Below are 20,345 nucleotides of genomic sequence, written 5' to 3'. Positions count from 1 at the left end.
AAAAATAAATATTAAAAACTCTCTTTCTCCATCTTTAAAAAAAGTAAAAAACTTAAACTGTGAAAAACATTATGAAGAGAATGAAAATATAAGCCACAGCCTGGAAGAAAATTTTTGCAAAACTCATATGCTAAAAGCATGGAATTCAAAATATACAAACAATACTTCCAACTTCTCCACAAGAAAACAAACAACCCAGTTACAAGTTGGGCAAAAGACCTGGACAGATTCCTCAACAAAAATATATACAGACAGCAAATAAGCCACAGAAAAACTATTCCACATCCCATATCATCAGGGAAATTTAAGTTGAAACAATAAATACCACTACACGTCTGCAGAGTGGCCAAAATCCAGAATACCAGTAAGAGCAAGGGTCAGCGAGGAGGTAGTGTGACAGGAGGACTCGCTTGCTATTGCTGAAAGTGGACAGCTGCTGGAAAGAGGTAGACTGGGTCTCACGAAGCAAAGATTCACTTGCCACATGATCCAGTAATCATTGGTTATTTTTCTAAAATGTTGGTAAGTCATATGCACACAAAGTTCTGCCCATGAGTGTTATATAGCAGCCTTATTCACAATGGTCAAAGCTCAGAAGCAAGCCGGATGTGTTTCTGTAAGTGATTAGAAAAACAAACTGGGTCACCTGAATGTGGACATAGGTCAGTGAGCCATAAGTTATAAAAATACATGGAGGAAACTCAAGGGCAGATACTCAGTGATGGAAAGGAATCCAAGAAGCCTGCATGCTTCATGATTCCAACCACATGACACTCTGTAAAAGACCACCCTGTGGACAGTGAAAGACCTGTGTTTGTTAGGGTGAAGGAGCCTGGGGAGGAATGGACAGCAGGCAGAGAGGAATTTTAGAGAGAGAATTAATTATGTATGATGCTATGGTGATGATACTTGCCATTATCTTTGCTAAAACCCGCAGATTGTACACCATGAAGACTGAACCCTATGAAAACCATGGGCAGTAGTTAAAAGCAGTGTGACAGCATTGGTTCATAAGTTGGGCCAATGTACTGCCCTGCCATGAGGGACATTTACAGAGGATGAGGTGTAGGGGAAGTGGGTCCAGGGGAACTCGGGCTTTCTTTCTATATTTCAGTAAATCTAAAACTGCTCTACAAAATAGAGTTAATTGACTTGAACATACCAAATGTATTGCAGTTCACTAATGCTTAAGATGACATTTTTAGCAACAATTTGGTTAAATGTCTGATTAATGTATCTAAATAACTGTGTAAAATACTACACAAATTTAGGGGAATTGATTATTTCGTAATAATTATATTATAGGATGCTTTGGCTGATACACAAGGGAGCCCTTTATGACCACTAGTTTTTGAAACAAGGTGAAGCCAGGCAGAGGTCACCACTAAGCTGAGGAAGTTCCCCAGCCAATACCCGCTTCTTCACGGGAAGCATGGTTCAGTCACTCTGGGCCACAGAGCACAGTTTTCAACCTCTACTCCCCGTGGTGAAATTTCACACCTTGTCCACACAGCCATGGATTCTGCAGGCAGAGCAGCCCATCTCAGATTCATCAATGCTGCAGAAGCTCCACAATTTAGGGTGTACACTGTTTGTATCATAAGGCGGTTTAATCAAAATTTGCCTTTGTAATCACCACCACTAAGCAAATTGCAATTAATGTTAAAATTTTGCTAAACACATAGAATTCATAATAACCTTACTAATTTAATTTTTTGTTAGATTTAAGAAAGTTTTGATCTGAGTGTGGTGGCACATGCCTGTAATCTCAGTGACTCGGGAAACTAAGACAAGAGGATTGCAAGTTCAAAGCCAGCCTCAGCAACTCTGAGGCTCTAAGCAACTCAGTGAGACCCTCTCTAATAAAATACAAAATGGGGCTGGGGATGTGGCTCAGTGGTTGAGTTCCCACTGATTTCAACCTTTGGTACCCACCCCCCCAAAATTAAGTTTTGAATAAAGTAGCAGATAAACTATTGAGCCATTATTAAAAATAGCTGCTGCTTTTCTAGTTAACCACTAATGGTACTGATATAAAATGGAATATATAATTTAATTAATTAATTATTTTTTTGCTGCAAAGCCAACAACTTTTGCTTTACTTTAACATACACACACAGGCACCCACACAGGAAGTAAAAATGCTGGATGTCAATTTAGAAGAATGTTTATGTGACATACATGGAAGGTTACACTTGGTGGCACCCATCTGTAATCCTGGCCCCTCAGGAGCTGAGGCAGGAGGATTACAGGTTTGAAGCCAGCCTGAATAACTTAGTGAGACCCTGCCTTGAAAGCAGAATGAAACAAGATTTAAAATCTAAAACCTATGTTAAAGCTGCAGTCCTCAGAATAACACATAAAGATCTTCTGACGCAGGGCAGACGATGGGCGCTGTGCATGGCAGTCTTCCCAGCATGTGTGGGTTTCAGAAAGTCTGTAAGGATTTTCTATGTGGATTTGTCTTCAGGTTGTGTGACATTAACAGCACCACTGTGGTTTCCAAGGAGATGGTAAGTCATGATAAAAAATTAATGCAAATTATGTTTGTCTTGAAGTTGTTTGAATAATGGAAACTTTGTACTTAGTTTTTAAATTAAATTCTGATTCAACGATGTTTGCTTATTGAGATCTTATTGCCAACAGCACAGTTTTTGTAACTAAGTACAACAACCGCCAGGACCTGCAGGTCCTTGGCAGACCTCCAGGACCAAGCCCCTGGCTGCTGGGCTTGTTCTGCATGCAGACCCCTCAAGACAGGCCCTCATGCTTTCCACTGCCCCTGGCTCAGAGCACCTTAACAGCATTTGCATCTGGAAGGCCAAGCCATGCCTGGAAGAAAAATCAAGCCAGGAGAGACAGACATGTCCCCAGCACCATGAAAAATGAGAAAGTCATGGCTCCTGACCATTTATAATGAATCACCCAGATGTTGGTTTTGAAGGGACCTAGTAATGTGGAATCTGGTAAGGTTTTTGAGGAAAATGGTAAGATTCATTTTTATAATGGTGTTTCCTTTTGTTCTAACCACTTATTAAAGTGGGAGTTCTTCTGATTTTTAAGTCTCTAGTATACCAGGAAGGCCTTGGCAGAGTCTGGCAGAACCCAGTGGGTACAGGTTCACAGCTTTCCTACATCTTGCCTTATTAATGCCATCATTAATGATATACTTTTAAGAAATTCTCAGACAGAATCTCAGGGTTAAGCAAGAGTTTGTGTCTAGCCAGCTGGATGTAAAGATGGAAAGAGGTGGGTCTGTAGCCAAGCAGATGGTCATAGCAAATTTCCTTCTAATCGACAAGATTTGGAAAGACTGGTGGTCATGGCTACACCTTGAAGCACACACTGTCACCAAATCAGGGATTCTTCTGTGTTAATTGTATTCAGGATCCAAATGTGTTCAGAGTCTAACAAAAGGGATCTTGGGACCAGACGAACCTGCAGCTTCCTTCAGAGTCACCAGCACATGGTCTCATGGAGACGAGCTTCTGCTGTTGATCATTTCTGTGGGGTCATGAGGCGAGGCAGGAGGGAGGACCTGCTGCTGTTCTGAAGGCAGCAGTGGTTATCTGGATCAACAGCACCTGGGGGCACTGCCGGAGCACTGAGAGGAGCCTGAGGTCTCTCATGCCCAGTGGTTTCCCAGAAAACTCTACTCTTAGGAGGGCATCACCATTCCCTCTTCACCCATAGTAGTGACCCTGGGCTACCAGAAGAAGCACAGGAGCACCAGAGTGTGGTGGACTGCAGTCCTGGTGCTGGCGTCCTCAGGTTTCCTCCTGAATCTGACTGCATGGAAGGACATCTGCAGTCTCAGACAGCAGGAGAACTCCTCCAGGATCCCTTGTCTCTAATGACATGCTAGGCACTGACGTCCAACGTGTCATACCAACATCTCCGAGGGGCGCAGCGAGGGACCAACTGACAGGGACTGGTAGACTGATGCCTGATGGCAAACCTCACTCGGGCTTTCTACTCCAGGTTTTGGCCGGTTTCCAATTAATTACCCCAAAGTAGTATTATGCATATTTTTATCACTTTTTGAAAATCTAATAAATTCATAAGCACACTGTTATACCCGAGGAAATTGTTGCACTTAAAAAACGAAAGAAAGAAAGACACAGAATAACCAGAAATAACTCTTGTCCGCACAAAGAGTGACATTATTTAAAATAAAGAATATTTCTAGGGCTGGGGATGTGGCTCAAGCGGTAGCACGCTCGCCTGGCATGCGTGCGGCCCGGGTTCGATCCTCAGCACCACATACAAACAAAGATGTTGTGTCCGCCGAGAACTAAAATAAATGAATATTAAAAGATTCTCTCTCTCTCTCTCTCTATCTCTCTCTCTCTCTCTTAAAACAAAACAAAACAAAAAGAATATTTCTAAAGTCTTTGTTAATTTGTGAGTCTTTATTTTGTATTTTCCTTTAAAAATCATTACAGAATCATTTGAAAATATTATTTGTCCTGGAATCCTGTTCCAGAATACCTGTACAGCATTCAGGATTTCTCTACAAATAGTTTATACATATGTCTGCTCACACATTCACACATACACATGCTCATACACACGTTCACACAACATGCTTGCCCACAGATATGCTCACATACATTCACACTTGCACACACATGCTCATACACTCACACATGTGGTCACATGTGTGCACAATATGCTCACACACATGCTCACACACATATTTCTGGCAGTCTACATTTAACAACTTTGTATTTTTCTTTTCCTTTTTATTTTCATTTTCCAAAATATGAGGCCTTTCATAGTAGTTAAAGTCAAATTGAGGCAATGACATGAGATAGCCTAGATGCCCAGTGATGGTAGTTTGGAACATGGACTGCAACACAGAGAGGAAGGGTGGGTGGATAGGTAGGTTTGGATATTCCACTGAGTTAATCAAAGATGCATACATGCCAAAGTGATTCTTCCTCATGGATAGTTTCTGTTCTTATGAACATTGGCTTGTTGCTTTGGGCATTTAACATTTTTTTCATTTTTCCATGTGCAACTTGGTGGAAATCTGGGATATTTCCCACAGGGTATGAAAAGCACAGGAGCAGATGGAATAAAGGGGGAGACCATCTCTCCTGTTGAATCCTGTGCTTCTGTGCAGGCAGATGGATGCTTCTACAGCCATCTTGTCTGACCTGTCAGAAAAACAAAGTCAGAGGCCACATTGCAAGCAAACATAGGGCCTGCTCCGACTCCACCACCTGTGGGAAGGCCCCACCTGCTCAAGGGAGAGAGTGTGCCAAATGGCCTGGGAAGCCCTCTGGTGGGCCTTCCTGACCCAGAGTTCTGACGATCGCCAGGGCAGAGCCCCAACTTCTGCTCTGGGATCCCATGTCTTCCTCCCTCTCAGAGTGAACACCAACCAGCAAATAGTACCTGCTCAAGCATTAGGTCAAACCTGATCTAACAGAATTAGTGCAGCCTCTGAGTGCACTCCCTGAGGTGAAGTTGGAAGAAAGGTGCCATGCCCAGGTCGAATGAAACTTACATTGAGCCACCAAGAGTCTCAAGACCTCTGCACTTCCAGGGAGCAAAAGAACCTTGCTGCCCTCTGCTCATGCACTTAGCAACTGTGTCCGCCTCACCAGATGCATTCCTTAAAAGCAAACCTTAATTTTCAGCTTTTTAGAGAACTTCTAATAGATACAAAAGGTTCACTCAATACCCACTGGCCCTGTGGAGTTACCATTTTCCCCATCCCTTGGGGGTTTGTGGGATAAGCTTCCTGACTCAATCACCGAGGTTGTGGATACCAGACAGCTATGATTCGAAGCTGAACTCCAGGCTGCAAACCTTTCTCCAGCACAACATGGTGAGCACACAAAGACCTGAGCAGGGCTGCCTAGAGTGTGTAGACTGCATGGGCAAGGATGGCCTTCAGATAGGTCCAGCCTGCTAACTCTGGTCAGGGTCCCTTTGGGGTAGAAGGCACTGACTTATTATCCAAACATGCCTCACTCCCTCTGTGGTCTAATCAGTGTACTGTGTCCTGCTTGCTAAAAAATATTCTGAAGGTAGAAGAGGCCGTTTTGTGCCAGTATGTGGCAGTCTTTTGTCCCAAATTATTAACACCAATTAGAAGTTCAACACTGGTACAGGTGGTACGTGTGGGCCAGTCACTTACCCTTCCCAGTCTACCAACATCCTTACCAGTAAGCACTTACATCCCTAAAGCCCATCCTACCACAGTTTAGGAATGTGCAGACCAGAGAGAAAAATACCAACCATTGTGAATATTTCCAGGTCTGAAATAATTCATTTCTAACAGCATTTGGAAATAAATAAGAACATGACCCCATGTCGGGCATTGGACTAGAGTTTTAAGCGTGTGTGGAGGACATGAGTGTGAATTGCCTGCAGTGGAGCTCTGCTGCTTTAAGAAGTCTGGGCAAGTGAGGCTCCTGGACTTGGTCATCCACCAGAGCTGCGTGGCTACTCATGGAGGCTCCACTCTTGTTTACCCTGCTGGCAGCTGCTGCCCTTCTCCACTGGACTCCGCAGAAGCATTCTCCTTGAGGATGCTGCAGCTGTGGCGCTTTCTAGGACAACTGTCCAAGCCACCTTCTCTCACCATACAGCAGGTGGTGTTTCTTGCATGACACATGGTTTGTTTTCTGAGATAGCTGCTCACCAGCTGCCTCGGGGTCTGATAGCTCACCTGTCTCTGCCAGGTCAACAGAAATGCACCCAGTTCTCACCTGAACACTACTCTTCCTTGTGTTCCTGTAGTTGGCAAGTCCCTTACAACACAAGCTTTCAAATTATTTTCTGTAAAGGAAGATTTTCTTTTTATTATTAAAGTGTTGAAAAGAAATAAAGGAAGATTGAAGAAAGGAAAGAAAAAGGAAGAGAAAATACTATAAGCCTAAGGCTATAAACAGGCGAAGACTGAAGGCTGGGCAATTTGAGCTTCAGTCCTGCTCTCCAGAACACAGGTGCTGAGGTACACAGATTGTTCTTGGTAATTCTTCCCGTCTCTTTCTCTTTGTTCTAGAATGAAGCCCTACAATGGCATCATGACCAAAGGTCACTTGATCCTCATAGACCCTGAAGCTCTCTCACATCTGTTCTTCATCTGACAACTAAAATAGCCTTTCTGGCAAGAAGGGAACACCTTGCTCTTCCTGCACGGACATTTCTATCCGGTCCAGGAGGAGCAGCAAGCGGCTAGCCCTCCAGGGTCCTGCTGGCAGGGAGCAGCCACACAGCTTCCATCCCGTGGGCGAACTCCACCTGCACTCACCAGGCAGCATGGCAGTGAGAAGCTGTCTCCAAAATGAGTTGAACAGAGGCTTTGCCCACAGCTTTGCCACTGCAGCCACGAGTGCATCAGAAGACTTCTTCCCTCAACAGTTCCACCTAAAATATGAGAAACCAGAAAAGGCGTGCCCGGCCAACACACATGGGCAGACAAGAGCTAATCACCATGGCAGGGAACAGCTGCAGAAGATGCAGCACTGGAGAATGGATTAAATGTACACACAATTTGTAACAATTAACTGTAATGAAAAATCAAATGAATTGTAATAAAATATGGAGTTAAAAAAACTACTCTATGCATAATATTGCTGGAGAAATATTTAATAGTTTCTCACTGCATGCTATTGACAAAGTAAATACCTATCCAAGACAAACTTACATAGTGGTTTTAACTCTAATGTGATGTAGAAAGTCAGTAATTTAATTTGTTACTTAGTATCAATTCAGAAACAATCTATCCAATATGAAGCAAATATGTTTACAATCTTATCTGCCATCTGTTTAATAGATGGGTGAACACTTAGGGCTGGATTCTCAAAGATGATTGCTGAAAATTGTTCCACACTTAGTGGAGCAGATTTTTAATTCTGGAAGGGTTTTTTATGTGTAGGAGCACCTCCACCATGAGACAGTACATCACAGCCCTGCTCCTGGGAGAAGTGAGAGCCTGTAATGGGTTCCAGCCAATGCTCACAGATCCAAAGTGGAAACATTTTTTTAAAAAGATACCTATGAATACTTTGATATATCTATACAGATATAACATTAGCTCATGTAAAGTAGATGTGGTTTTGCACAAAACAATTTTAAGCCCAAATTTATGGATACAGTAAGGTACCATTTACTTGCAACACATGCTATTTCTGTACTCAGCAATTTTTCAAGATGTCATACTGGAAAGCTTCTGTTTTGCAGTATGATACCATTAAAATGGATTCTCAGGGTGCTTTTAAACTGCTGCTTAAGGGTGGATTTTAAATCATTATTTGAAAGAGAGCTGAAAGTAAAATTAGTGATAGTCAAATGGATTATTTGCAGTGCCATTTCCATTCTGCATTGAGCACACTGGACTAGCAGAGGGCCCCAGGAAGAGACCAGAATAAAGTCTGAATCCCAAAAAATCCTTCTCAGTCCCATCTCCATTTCTCTGGAAAGGCCATTCTGCTGCAAATCAAACCCAGACCACCTGCATTCCAGGGCATTCCCTTTGACTCCTCTTGTTCTGTTCTCCTCTTTAGTTAAAGATATGCCAGGTTTTGTGACTAGTTCTGCAGTATTTCATAATACCAATTACCAGTGCAGTTCATCTTTAAGGATTTGGCTGAACACACCATCTGGTATTCACAAATGTCACTCAGACCCATCATGTTGCCCAGCATCCTGCACCGACAGAGCTTTGCTTTTACCTGTGCTCTGAGTTATCACTGGGCTGTGTCAACTCTTAGTAACAAATCAATACACACCTCTACATGACAGCCATCCAGAGCTGATGCTCCTCATTGTTGTTGTTTACTGGCACAGCTTAAATCATTTTTCTATTTCAGTTCTTCTCTTAGCTTCAAAGTAAAATGCAGTGTCAGTGTCTGTGTTTCGAATCTGGCTTGCACTTGGTGTGAGTGTTCCTCTGGAATTCTCTAAGGACACACAATCCTTGCAGGAAAGATGAGAAAGCCCATCTAGTAAAAGCCTGAGGAAGGTCTTGCTCACAGACTGCTAGATGGCAGCTCACTCCTTAACTGCTTCTTAACTTCTGTTTTTACTCCTCTCACATGTGTAAGGTCAGTGCTCCTGCATCAGCACCCTGAAGGAGCAAAGACTGAGGAGGATTTATGACAGGAGGAGCCTTTAGCTGTAGATCCCCTTTTCTTCTGAACTTATTTTATGGTTTAAGGTGTGAGTGACCTCTGAGCTCTGGCCTTCAGGCCCACCTATGACCTGCACTGTGTACCCACCACAGCCTGAGAGGGGATTTCCATGCATAGATCCTATGTGTGCTCACAAGCCACATCAGGTGGGAATGCTTTACTGGGTTTAGGAATGATTCCTTGGCACAATGAAGGTGTTGCCCTAAACGTGTTTCCCCATCTTTGACTTATTCCACAGTGATCACTATCTTCCAGTGCTGAGAGCAGTATGTATGTGAGCCCTTGGGCAGGTGCAATCAATGCAGGTGTGATCATTCCTCAGATTTCAGCCCTGTGGTCTCCTGAGTGCAGAGGTTTTAGTACAAACCCTCCCCATCCCTGTCTCCACATCTTCAAAACAAATCACATTCCTGGCTACCAGGGGTTAGCTTTGTGGGCACCTGATTCCACAGACATTTTGGACACAATGCAGAGTCCAGCAGAGACATTACAACATTAAACCCATTGTAACATTCTAAATCTCAATTCATCTGTTTCTAGTGGCATTTCAACAGTATCCTAGTAACCTCTTCAGTGAAGCTTCATCTGGTCTCTATTTGCAAACATTTTTAAAAGGCTTGGCATTCAGGGGCGAATGCTGCAAGAAATCTCTCCTCTGAGCTGTGAGGAGAGGTGCAGGCACCACTGTGAGCATTTTCCAATGAGTCTTAGTTGGAACTTTTTTTTCCCTAGAATAATTAAATGTTGATGGCAGAGTTCAAATGGATCATTAAAATTCAAAAGTGTAAGAAACAGATTTTTTTTTTTTTTTGTATGTTGCTGAATGCTCCAGAGGGCTGAGTAGTAGCAGAAGTGAAGGCAGGCTGCTGCACTGGCAGGGTGCTAATTTGATCATAATACAGTCATCTCTGAGATTACAGCTATTCAAAAATTAAATATTCTAACTAACCTGAAGTGTTAGGCAAATGATACTAATTACAAATAGTCTCCTGAGATTCACAACAATGGAAATACCACTTGCAACTGATACTTCTAGCCAATGTTTCATAACAAAATGTGCTATATATCATAGGACTTCAGAATATTAAAATGCAGTTAATTTGCCTAAACCTCATTGGTTTAATGTCACTGGTATTTTGTTTGAAATTGTATTAAATGTACATCCCACTTTGAAGTAAAATTTAAAGTGAGTGGTAACTTTTGGGGTAACTTAAGATTCTTGTTTAAAGACCTGGCAGTTTATTCAGCAAGCAGAATAGTTTGGACTTAATTTTCAGCCATTAAACATATTGAAATTGTTTAAAAATGCTAATAATTTGTCTTTTAAATTAAGAAAAAACAGGATATTTTGGAGTAAAATTTCATGATGCAACCCATGTGACAGGTCTCCCGCTGTGCAGCCCTGGAACTTGAACTTGCCTTCCTATTCCTGGGAGAGCAGCTGCATTCTGGAAGGTGGATGGTGCCTTTGAAGAATCATTCTACAGGGAAAAGCTGCCACACCCTCCCCTGCATGGCACCAATGCTATTCCCTGTACATCACTTTTACTCCCTAGAGGTAGATGGATTTCAGCTTAGCCAATCTCCTATGGTGAGGAGCCTCACCCTGGTCAGCAGCCCCTCCCTGCAGCACTCTAAGCCTAGCTAGCAGGCTCACGCTTGATGGACTGGGGAAGGTGCCACTCTGCATCCGGTCCTGTCTCCAAGTGTGGAGCCTCCACAGACAGTCTTGCTAGCCAGGCACTGAGTCCTGGTGGGCTCAAGGGTCTGCTCTGTGCAGCTGGCTCCTGAAGCTGTGTTTCTGGGGACAGGCAGGGCAAGGCAGGACTGGCATTGAGGTCTTTGTCATCCTGTTGTGCAGGTCAGAGGCACAGAGGGGATGGTCTTAGCCCACAGACTGTGACCCAGGCTCAGGGAAACAGGAGGCAGGAGCACCCAGGAAGGCTGTGGGTCACAGCTGGACAGTGGGAACACTGGGCATTTGTTGATGTGACCATAGGGTGAGGAGTTCCCAGAAACTGGAGATTGGGGATGGGAGGGATACACTGTGCACTAGCATGTTTAACAACATGGCAACAGACTCTGGAACTAAAGTCATCAGGAAACGCAGAGGAGACGAGGAGGGCACTGCACGGTGTGCCCAGCAGCTCACCAGGCTCTGGGCCTCGGATGGGGGCTCCCCCTGGAACAGGGGCTCCTGCCCTGTTTACACTGACACTGGACACTCCTGACACCCACCAGAGCAGGAAGTGACAACAGGATGCCATCTCTGTGCAGCCAAGTGCTACCATGTGAGGTGTGCAGCGTATCCTGGGGGGGAACATGCTGGATGATTTACCTATCTAAACACTGTGATAAAGCCACCAGGCAGCACATTCCTCCCTCAGAAGCAGAGGAAGTGAGGGAGAGGACTCTCATTTCTATAAAGTACATAGGGTGGAAAAATAAAAGGAGGTGCAGATGATGCCTCACAATGTGGACATTTACATTAGAGCAAACACTATGAAGGAGACAGCCTTTACAAGGAGGGATTTCCACATTGTGGAAATGTGGACCCTGGTGCAGCAAATGAGCTGGGCAACTGGGCTCAGCCTCTTCCCCTAGGATTTCATCCAGGATGTACAAAATCCAGTGCTGATAAAGGGAATGTTTCTAGAACAGTGTATGTGGAGAACTGAGCTTCCTGCAGGTCAGGACTCTCCAGGTCCAGTAGCCCAACCCACATGAGCCTCCATGAGCTGCCAGTGAGGAATGCAGTCTGGCACCCTGCTGGAGCTCTGGAGAGCATCGACGTCATGTGCCAACCTGCAGAGTGCAAGCCACCAAGCATGTGCAGAGGCAGCAAGAGTTGCTGTCTAGCAGAGTCCTGAGGAGCATGTAGCTGCTCAGCAGGGACCTGAGACTTCCGGAGCCCTCTGTGTTTTGGGGAGCTTTCCTGAATAGCCAGGTAGCACGATGGATGAGACAAAAAAGGACAAAGGCTTCATAGAACAATAAAAGTAAAACTCATATTCTGGTGATTTTCCTCAGTTGTCACTGACACACACAGTGTGGACTTGCATCCAAGCAGTTCAGGTCTGGTTTTGGAAGATCTCTTTCCTGGTGCAAGGGCCCAGCCTCCTGGTCCCTGTGGAGATGGCTGTAGGAGTGCAGAGAGCTCACATATGGTGACTAAAAAATAATCATGGAAAAGGAAGGAAATGAGGAAGAAATCAGTGAAGGAAAAAGAGTCATAATAGAGAAAGAGAAAGTGAAAACCTCCTTCAGAAATAGGCCAAATCTGAAAGCTTCTGCTTAAAGTTTCAATGGCCCTTTTAAAGTGACAGATCCAGTTCTGGAAGTTTCTCTGGATGTTCTGGATTTTTTGCACATTTTTGCAATGGTGTCAGGCCTCCAAGTGAGCACAGCCTTCTGGAGACTATGAAGCAGGGCACAAATAGGGCCCTCACATTCCAAATGCTTTCATTTTTTTCCTCTAAATAATCAGCATGATGGGTGTTATTTAATGAGACAAGAAATCTTTGTCCAGTAGCTGGTGTTTGTGTCCTTTTAAAAGAATGTAACTGTATCTTGGGATTAGGATGTTACTCCCCAGACCCTCTAAGAAAAGCAGAAGCATTTACCCAGAAGCCAGATTCCTAAACTGAGGAGGTGTGTGTCCACACAGAGGTGATCTGCAGCACTGTGTAACCTTAGGAAGACATGCTCATTTTAAAACATGCTCCCTGGGGGATCATCTTCAGCCAGAGACCACAAGGCTGACCTGTGTGCATTGTACAACTCCTCTCCTTTGTGGTGTTCAGGAGTATCCCATCTCAGAAGTCACTCACACTTCACACTGGGTCCTGGGGCTATGCAGGGGCTTCTTGACTGGTCCTCTGATGGGAAGCTTGGTCCTGCCATTGTGGGTTTCCGCCAGCACATGCTAGTTGGGAGACACATCAGGTTTCGGCACCTTTCTTAGCAAAGCCAGCCCCTTGCTCACAGTCCTGTAGACCTCATGATCCCTCCCACTGCCATTAGTCATGTTTCTGCACATTCCTTTTCTGTGCCTGAGTGGTACCCCAGCTGAGCACTGTATGTAGGATTTAGAACTCTCTGATCCCCACGAGGCCTTGAGTCTGAACCCTTGGCCAGACTGCACCTGAAATCCAGACTTCCCCTGCATGCATGGGAATGAAGAAACACAAAAGCAGGCCATGAGGACACCTGCAGAGGCAATTCCACATGGAATACAGAGTGGGGCAAAGGCAGGCAAGGCATACAGGATGTGACGTCAACTATTTTGTGACATGTTTTTATGACATAACTATATTGATCTGAAAGACACTCATCTGGAACCACAACCTTTCTTACCCCATGAAAAAGGCCTGAGCCTGTGTAATCTTTTCAATCCCTTGATATTTATAGTCTTACTCAAACGTTTCTGAACATGTCATGTGTCTAATAGTGATGCAAAATTTGACACTGAAGTCACCACCAGCAATATGCAATAAGGTAATTTTCTTGCTGCCTAGGAACATCAGCAGGGAGCAATCAGGAACAAAAACAGAGTATGACATTTATTCAAGCATACATATGGATTTCAGAATTGTTTTGACAAGTGGTGCAAATGCACACCCAGCTCACATATGGTGCAACAAGGGAATTAGTACTTCTCAGCCCTGGCAGCAAACCTGGCAGGCTGACAGGCATGGTAGGGCACCAGACCCTGGGAAAGACCCAGAGGAATAAAGGGGGACACCAGGAAGGCATCTTCTTGTGTTTCTCATTTTTTCTTCTTAGTGTTCAGAGTCATGGCACCAAGAGTTCCTTCAGGGAACACGCATGTAACTTTCCTGCCCTCTTAAAAGTCAACTGACAATTCTGCCTTCCTTTATTTTTTAGGGTCAGCCTAATTCTGTGTGTGTGAAGGGAGAAAGAGTACATTATTTGACCTTTTAAATGAATTTAAGCATTGACATTTAAAATAAATACTGAAAAATAATGTCAGATTTTAAAATACCAGCTGTGCTCAAACTCACGGAGAATCAAAAAATTGTGCTTTATATGTGTAATAAGAATTCTAATGCATTTCACTCTTGTTGTGTATTTAAAAAATAACATCATTAAAAGATTTATATATATATATATATATATATATATATATATATATATATATATATTTTTTTTTTTTTTTTTTTCCTTAGAGTTAAAAAAAAGAAGTGCCTTATTTAGCTTTCAAACATTTTGGCATTTTTTTTAACCTGGTAATTGAATTACATTGTAGACAAAGAACATACTACATATGCTTTAAATCCTTTTAGATTTATTCAGACTTGTGTTATGGAACAGAGCAGGTCCCCCTGGTGAATGTCTGCATGACTGTGAGGAGGGCGTGTGTTCTGCGGTTTGAATGGGCTTTTCTAAACATTGTTAATTCCTATTGGTGTCATTTTCTCTAGTGCTTACTGTATACATCTCTGACTGATGAAGTGCGCTTTCCAGCAGCACAGCACTGCCTGCCCGTGGTGCAGACCTCACCACATGGCTCCCCTCAGCTTCTGTGCTGCTGTCTCATGTCTCACTCCTGTGTCTGCTACCTGCTAGAGTACGCACTCCATTGCTGCTGGTTTGTCTGGAAAGGGGTAGGTCTTTCTGGGTTTCCCACACCCACTTGCAGTAGGTTCTTGTTGGTTCCCAAAGTCATGGTGGTAGCTTTGCTACTGTGTATGGAGTCTTGTTTTTTTAGCAGGGATTGGTGTTCCCCAAGTTGATTCTTGTCTGCACACCACTCAGGAGCATGCTGGCCCAGTCTGCTTTCTGAGCACTCAGTGAAGGGACGGGGTGGGGGTAGAGTCCAAGGCAGATGATGATCCCCACATGCCAGAGTGTGCTGGCTCCTTTGTTCTCACAGCCAGACTTGAGCTGCAGCTACCCAGTAGACAATGTAGCTAATTCCTTTGGCTGGTGTATGGTGCCATCTGCTCAGCAAGCAAGCGGTAGTGTCTATATCTCCTTAAAGATGCCTGTCATTTCTTGTATTTTGAGTTGGTTAATGGCCTTATGCAAAACTTGAATTTGCAAGTCTCTCACCTTTCTTGGTGGTGTTGGGAAGGTAAGAATAATTCTCTTTCTAGTTTTCTACATTTCAAATGAAAACAAGGAGTGATAAATAAGTTTTTTGTTTCTTGTATTTTTCCCTAGATCAACATCTCTATTTGTTTTCAAGACAATTTCAGATGCGAGAGAAAACTTCTGCCACTCCTTGTAAGAACTCATCTTCCACATTAAATAGGCCCCATCCCCTGCAGCAAAGAACATCATGTTCTAGCTTCTCTGTGTCATCCTGGAAACACTACTTGATTGAGCACCTGGAGGAGATGATGCAGGAGGCCTTGGCTGTCTGAGCAGTGATTTGTCCTCTGCCACTGAAGGCTGTACAAGGAGACAGCATCAGATGCCAGAGAGCATGTATGAGCAGGGGCCATGTCTGTCTGTGCACCCACCTGTCTACTCACATGTGAAAAAGCACAGATGTGGAGTTTCCTAGAAAGTGACTTATTAGAAATTTTGTCTATTTCTATCCATGCCAGGCAGAGGACACTAAAGACCTTGAAAGAGTATCTTTCTTGCCTGTTGACATTTCCTGGGGAATTCTCAAAAAAATCTTCAAAGAAATGCACTTAGTTTTCCTTTATCCATACTATGCAGGGGAGAGCACTGAGACAGAGGTGGCTGAGAGCACAGAGTAATTTAGAAGCAGTCTAGGATGAAATATTACTTCTGTGGGCCCAGAAGTGTCCCCAAAACCGCGGGCTCTGTGAGTGCTATATATAGACCTGTTAGAGTCTGGAGTCCATTAGACAGAAAGCCAGAACCAGCCATTCAGAACAGAGCTCTCTGGTGCTTTAGTCCACACTTGATATTAAAAATGAGAGGCATCCATGGGATTAAGTAAAATATCGTTTACTCAGATGAACAGACAAGGAGAAAAATTTTTACTTTGTTCTTATTCTCTGCTGGAGGGGTTTTCTCCATGCATATGTGTTTTATTGGCAATTTATTAGACCCAGCAGAAGACACTGAAGCCCAGCAACAGGATCTTCTGATATACAAACATACACACTTAATTTGACTCAGTGTATATTACAAGCATCATAATCCCCTCTGACTCAGCATATCAGCTAACCTCCTCTGTGCAGAGGGTCAAGCCTGTCTCAGCCCTGATGGAGACCAATCAGGGCATCCTTGGAGATTATATACTGTGACAACAGGGGAGGGCACTGGGCAGGGGTGTCCACAGGTGGCTCTGCTCAAGGTCTGAGGCAGGTGTGGACCCTGTGGGAGGCAATAGGGGCCTTGAGGTAATAGAGGAGGAGAGGCTGTCTCCAGGCCTGAGAAGCCTGGCAGAGTGAGGTTGGGTGGTGCCCAATGTCATGCGGAGGGAGTCAACGGTGCCTAGACAGGCACCAGCCCCAGAGTGGCCGCAACCTGTGCAGGGAATAGTTTTCAAGACCCGTCCAAGGCAGCTGGGCTTCTGTAGGCCTTGTCTCGCTGAAGGGAACTGAGACAGGGCATGGGGCCTAGGTGAGCGGCCAAGGCACCCCCGTTGCAGAGCCACTGGTAGAGCACACCTCACACACCCCAGAGGCCAGTGCAGCCTGGCTTTTTTAGAAACTACCCCTGGAGGCTACTTACCTCTGGGTCTGGGAGAACCTTATATCACATGGAGGTGCATCCTTCAGGAGGCTGCAGGACCACCATCCCATGGTCATTTACACGATCTGTAGCCCCTGCCCCTGCGGCTACAGCCCCTGGGGCTGTCCATATTTGGCCGCTGGGAGCATGGGACGCTGAGAATGGCATTGGAAGTAGTACTCTCTGCCTGGGTCTGGTGGTCCTCTTTCTCTAGGACACCTGCCCTGGGAGAGTCCTGTTAACCCCCACTTGGCCCTTTCTTACAGGAATATATTTGAGGTTAGATCCAGTGGTCTGACCCCACACTTCTCACCACCCTATTAAACTGTAGAGTCAGCCTCTCTCTGCCCTGAAGTCTGCTGCCCTCCTCACTTGGTGGAGGAATAAGTTGTGACAGAGATGCGGGAAATGCTGGAACAGGTAAGGCAGGGCTGGACTGTCCAGCCCCAGAGGACCAGCTGGGGACAACCAGCTGCAGGGTGAGGGCTCCCAACCCACCCCTGACCAACATCCCTGTGCTCCAGGCAGTTCCCTTGTGACTGACAGCATGGGGAGCTGTGCTCTCACCCCAAGATGTCTTGGCTTCCATACCCCTCTTGTGAGGCCACTCTACGTAGACACTCTAGTGCCCCCCTCCTGGGTTGTCTCTTCTCACTTTATGACTAGGCTCTGCCCTGGCCAAGGCCAGCTCCCCATTCTTCCTTCCCACCAGCATGACTGGGGACCCCACATGGAGCCAGCTTTCTCCTACTTCTTCGTCTCCCTACTTCAGTGCAGCCTGGGCTCCCTCACCTCTACATCCTCCATCATATGACTCTTCACCCTCTCCTCTCTCCTCCAGTCAGTATCTTTCTAAAAATAAACCATTCTAAGAATGGTTTTACCTTCACAGCAAAATTGAGAGAATGGAACAGCTTCCCCACATGTCCCTGCCCCCAATACACACAGAGCCCCACCATGGACATGTGCTGCAGGGTGGTGCTGGCTCCAGTGATGAGCCCCAGTGGACACGTTGTCACCACGCAGGCCTGGGCTTACACCTATGGAATATAATAATCCTTGTAGTAACTCCACATATTGTTCCTTTAAGGACTGGGAGTTTCCCATGTTAGTTCTGAAAGTCCCCCTAAAGTTTCTTTCAACCCGGGGCGATACCTTTCGATATTTTGTTAATCCCAAAAGTCCCCCCTTTCGTTTTCTTAACCTGGGGTGCTTACCCTTTCAGTGCTGGATCCTGCCAATTACGCCAAATGATGCAGTAATTCACTTGCAGGTCAGCATGAGAAAGAAAGAAATAAGAAGCAGAGCAAGCAAAGCAGCAGCAGAAAAAAAAGTTCTTTATTGTGTACAAGCAATCTTTTTATAGTATTGTGAACAAAGAAGGAAGCCTTCCAACATCAATGAATCAGGTCTTTCAGCTAATTAAACATAGCACACAGAAGTTTTACTTTCTAATCAGAAGTGACCCCTTCTCATGGCTAATCTACTCTCGGCCCGGAGTATGTTGAGCTCTGCTCTTTGTTAAGAACAGATAATAAAATTTTTCTTAGTGCCCTCCTAGCCCACTTGGCAGAACATCCCGTTCACAGGTAAGTCCTCCCAAGGACAGCAGACACCTCGTTTTCAAGCATATCTGCTGTTACCTATCTATACTTTGACAGAATATCCCGTTTGCAGGCAGACTCCATCAAGGACAGTAATAGTTACGCAGTCACATCTGATTCTCTACAATTACCAGTCTAGAGATGAGCTAAAGCTTCATATAATCTCATTTTGGAAGCCTCAGCTCCAAATATGAGTAGAAGAGGAAGAAGAGGAGGTTCCTGGGTGCTTGCCAGAGGAAGGCATTTTCAAGTCTGATTCTTACTACATCATATCCAGGACACAGGTATTTATTCCCAAAATGCTACAAAATTTATTTGAATTAAAACTTATGCAAAGTTTTATAGTATTACTTTTATTATTACTATGATTTATAACATGAACATATTATCTTACATAATTAAATTATCTTATGGAATTTTTCATCATAATGACTCACAAGTAATAGTCATTCAAATGGCCAGGGTATCTAGACTTACATAATTATCTAGAACTGAAAACGTTCAAAATTATCTTTTGGCAATTTACAAATTCAAATATATACCTGCCTAAAAATTCTGGCTAATACAAATCTTCTCTTCTTATTAATCATAGCTTCCAATTACATGTACTCACATGAAGTTAGTGACATTGAATCTAAAAAAAGTTTTCTGGCTTATAAATATGAGTGACTTTATCTTCATCTTTACTACAGCATAGATTTTATTTTGAATTTAGACACTTTTATGCTCAAAACTATCCTACAAATGCAAGAACATGTACAAGAGTAGAATAAATATGTGATCAAAGTAAATATACTTCCAAGTGGCATGGTCTAACAGAGAAGGCTTTCCACAGGGCACTGCCTTCAACCTCACCTGCCAAGGTTGTTTCCCTCTCTAGAATGTCAGCCACTTCACAACATCCAGCTGGCTCACATTCACAAATGACCCTTCCACAGCTGAGTTCACTGGTGGCTGCTGGTCAGCAATGAGGGCTGACCTCCACTGCCCAGGGTAGCTCCTCAGACACTAGGCTGGAGGGAGGAGACAGGTATAAAGGTGCAGAAGGATGGGGTGGTGTGCAATGGACACTTGGTCAGTTCCTCTATCTGTGGCCAAGTTCCCAGGAGCCCCCAGATATTTGTATGCAGGTCCCTGTGTAATAACAATCCTCTGGAGCATGCCACACTCCAGCAACTGCAGCCTGCTTGTCACAGGCTGTGGGCAGCCATTGAGGTCAGGTGATGTTCACCCAGCTCCCTAGGAGATGGAGGGCTGTCCCACCTTTTTTACTGAGCTGCCCCTGACTTTTCAAGCTGGACTGTGGTCTGCACCACTTATGTTGCCAAAGCCAGCCTGAGATCAACATGGAGTGGGCGATCCTTGCATGGACACTGGCCCTTGTTGCAGATGTAAAACTGCTGGTCCTGGTGTAGATGCCTTTTTGTGAACTCTAACCTAGAACAGTCTTAATCTGCATTTTATTTTTTTAGTTCTTTCTCTGTTGAAGGTAAACCACTTGCTAACAGTGCACCCCCAAACACATAGCCAAAGACAACATATGCTGGGCACTGGGTTCTCCATGGAGCAGCCAGTTAGAGTAACATCTTTTCTTTTAGCTGGAAATGGTTTGGCTAATTACAAAATGGAAACAAAACCTTATATAATGAATGCACTCTTTAAATCATACCACTGCTATGTATTTCACCATGTAAAAGCAAGAGATATTATCAAAATTAAAAGAAAAATTTGCTCCTTTTAGTAATAAATGCCATTTGAAACTAAGAAAAACAAGTAAATATTCCATAATTTACATGGCTTGGCATTGTAATATTGGTATAGACAATCACTGTTCCACTTATCTGGTGATATTTTATCCCTTCTGATGTCAGAAAACATTGTTTCTTGATACATAGCACATTTTAAAAAT

At 44.1% G+C, this 20,345-nt stretch overlaps 1 long non-coding RNA gene across 2 annotated transcripts in view; it reads left to right on the top strand.

Moving 5' to 3' along the window:
• LOC139701638 (uncharacterized) overlaps positions 1-15,629 on the top strand; it is a 47,145-nt gene extending 31,516 nt beyond the window's left edge. For both annotated transcript variants that reach the window (XR_011704198.1, XR_011704197.1), the window contains exon 4: positions 15,339-15,629. This is a non-coding gene — a long non-coding RNA (uncharacterized lncRNA). The remainder of the gene's footprint in view (positions 1-15,338) is intronic.
• Positions 15,630-20,345: the final 4,716 nt, after the last annotated feature.

This window comes from Marmota flaviventris, chromosome 13, assembly GCF_047511675.1.
Source record: "Marmota flaviventris isolate mMarFla1 chromosome 13, mMarFla1.hap1, whole genome shotgun sequence".
NCBI classification, from domain to species: Eukaryota; Metazoa; Chordata; class Mammalia; order Rodentia; family Sciuridae; genus Marmota; species Marmota flaviventris.
Note: the sequence above shows the minus strand (reverse complement) of the source record. Positions and strands in the feature narration are given on the sequence as shown.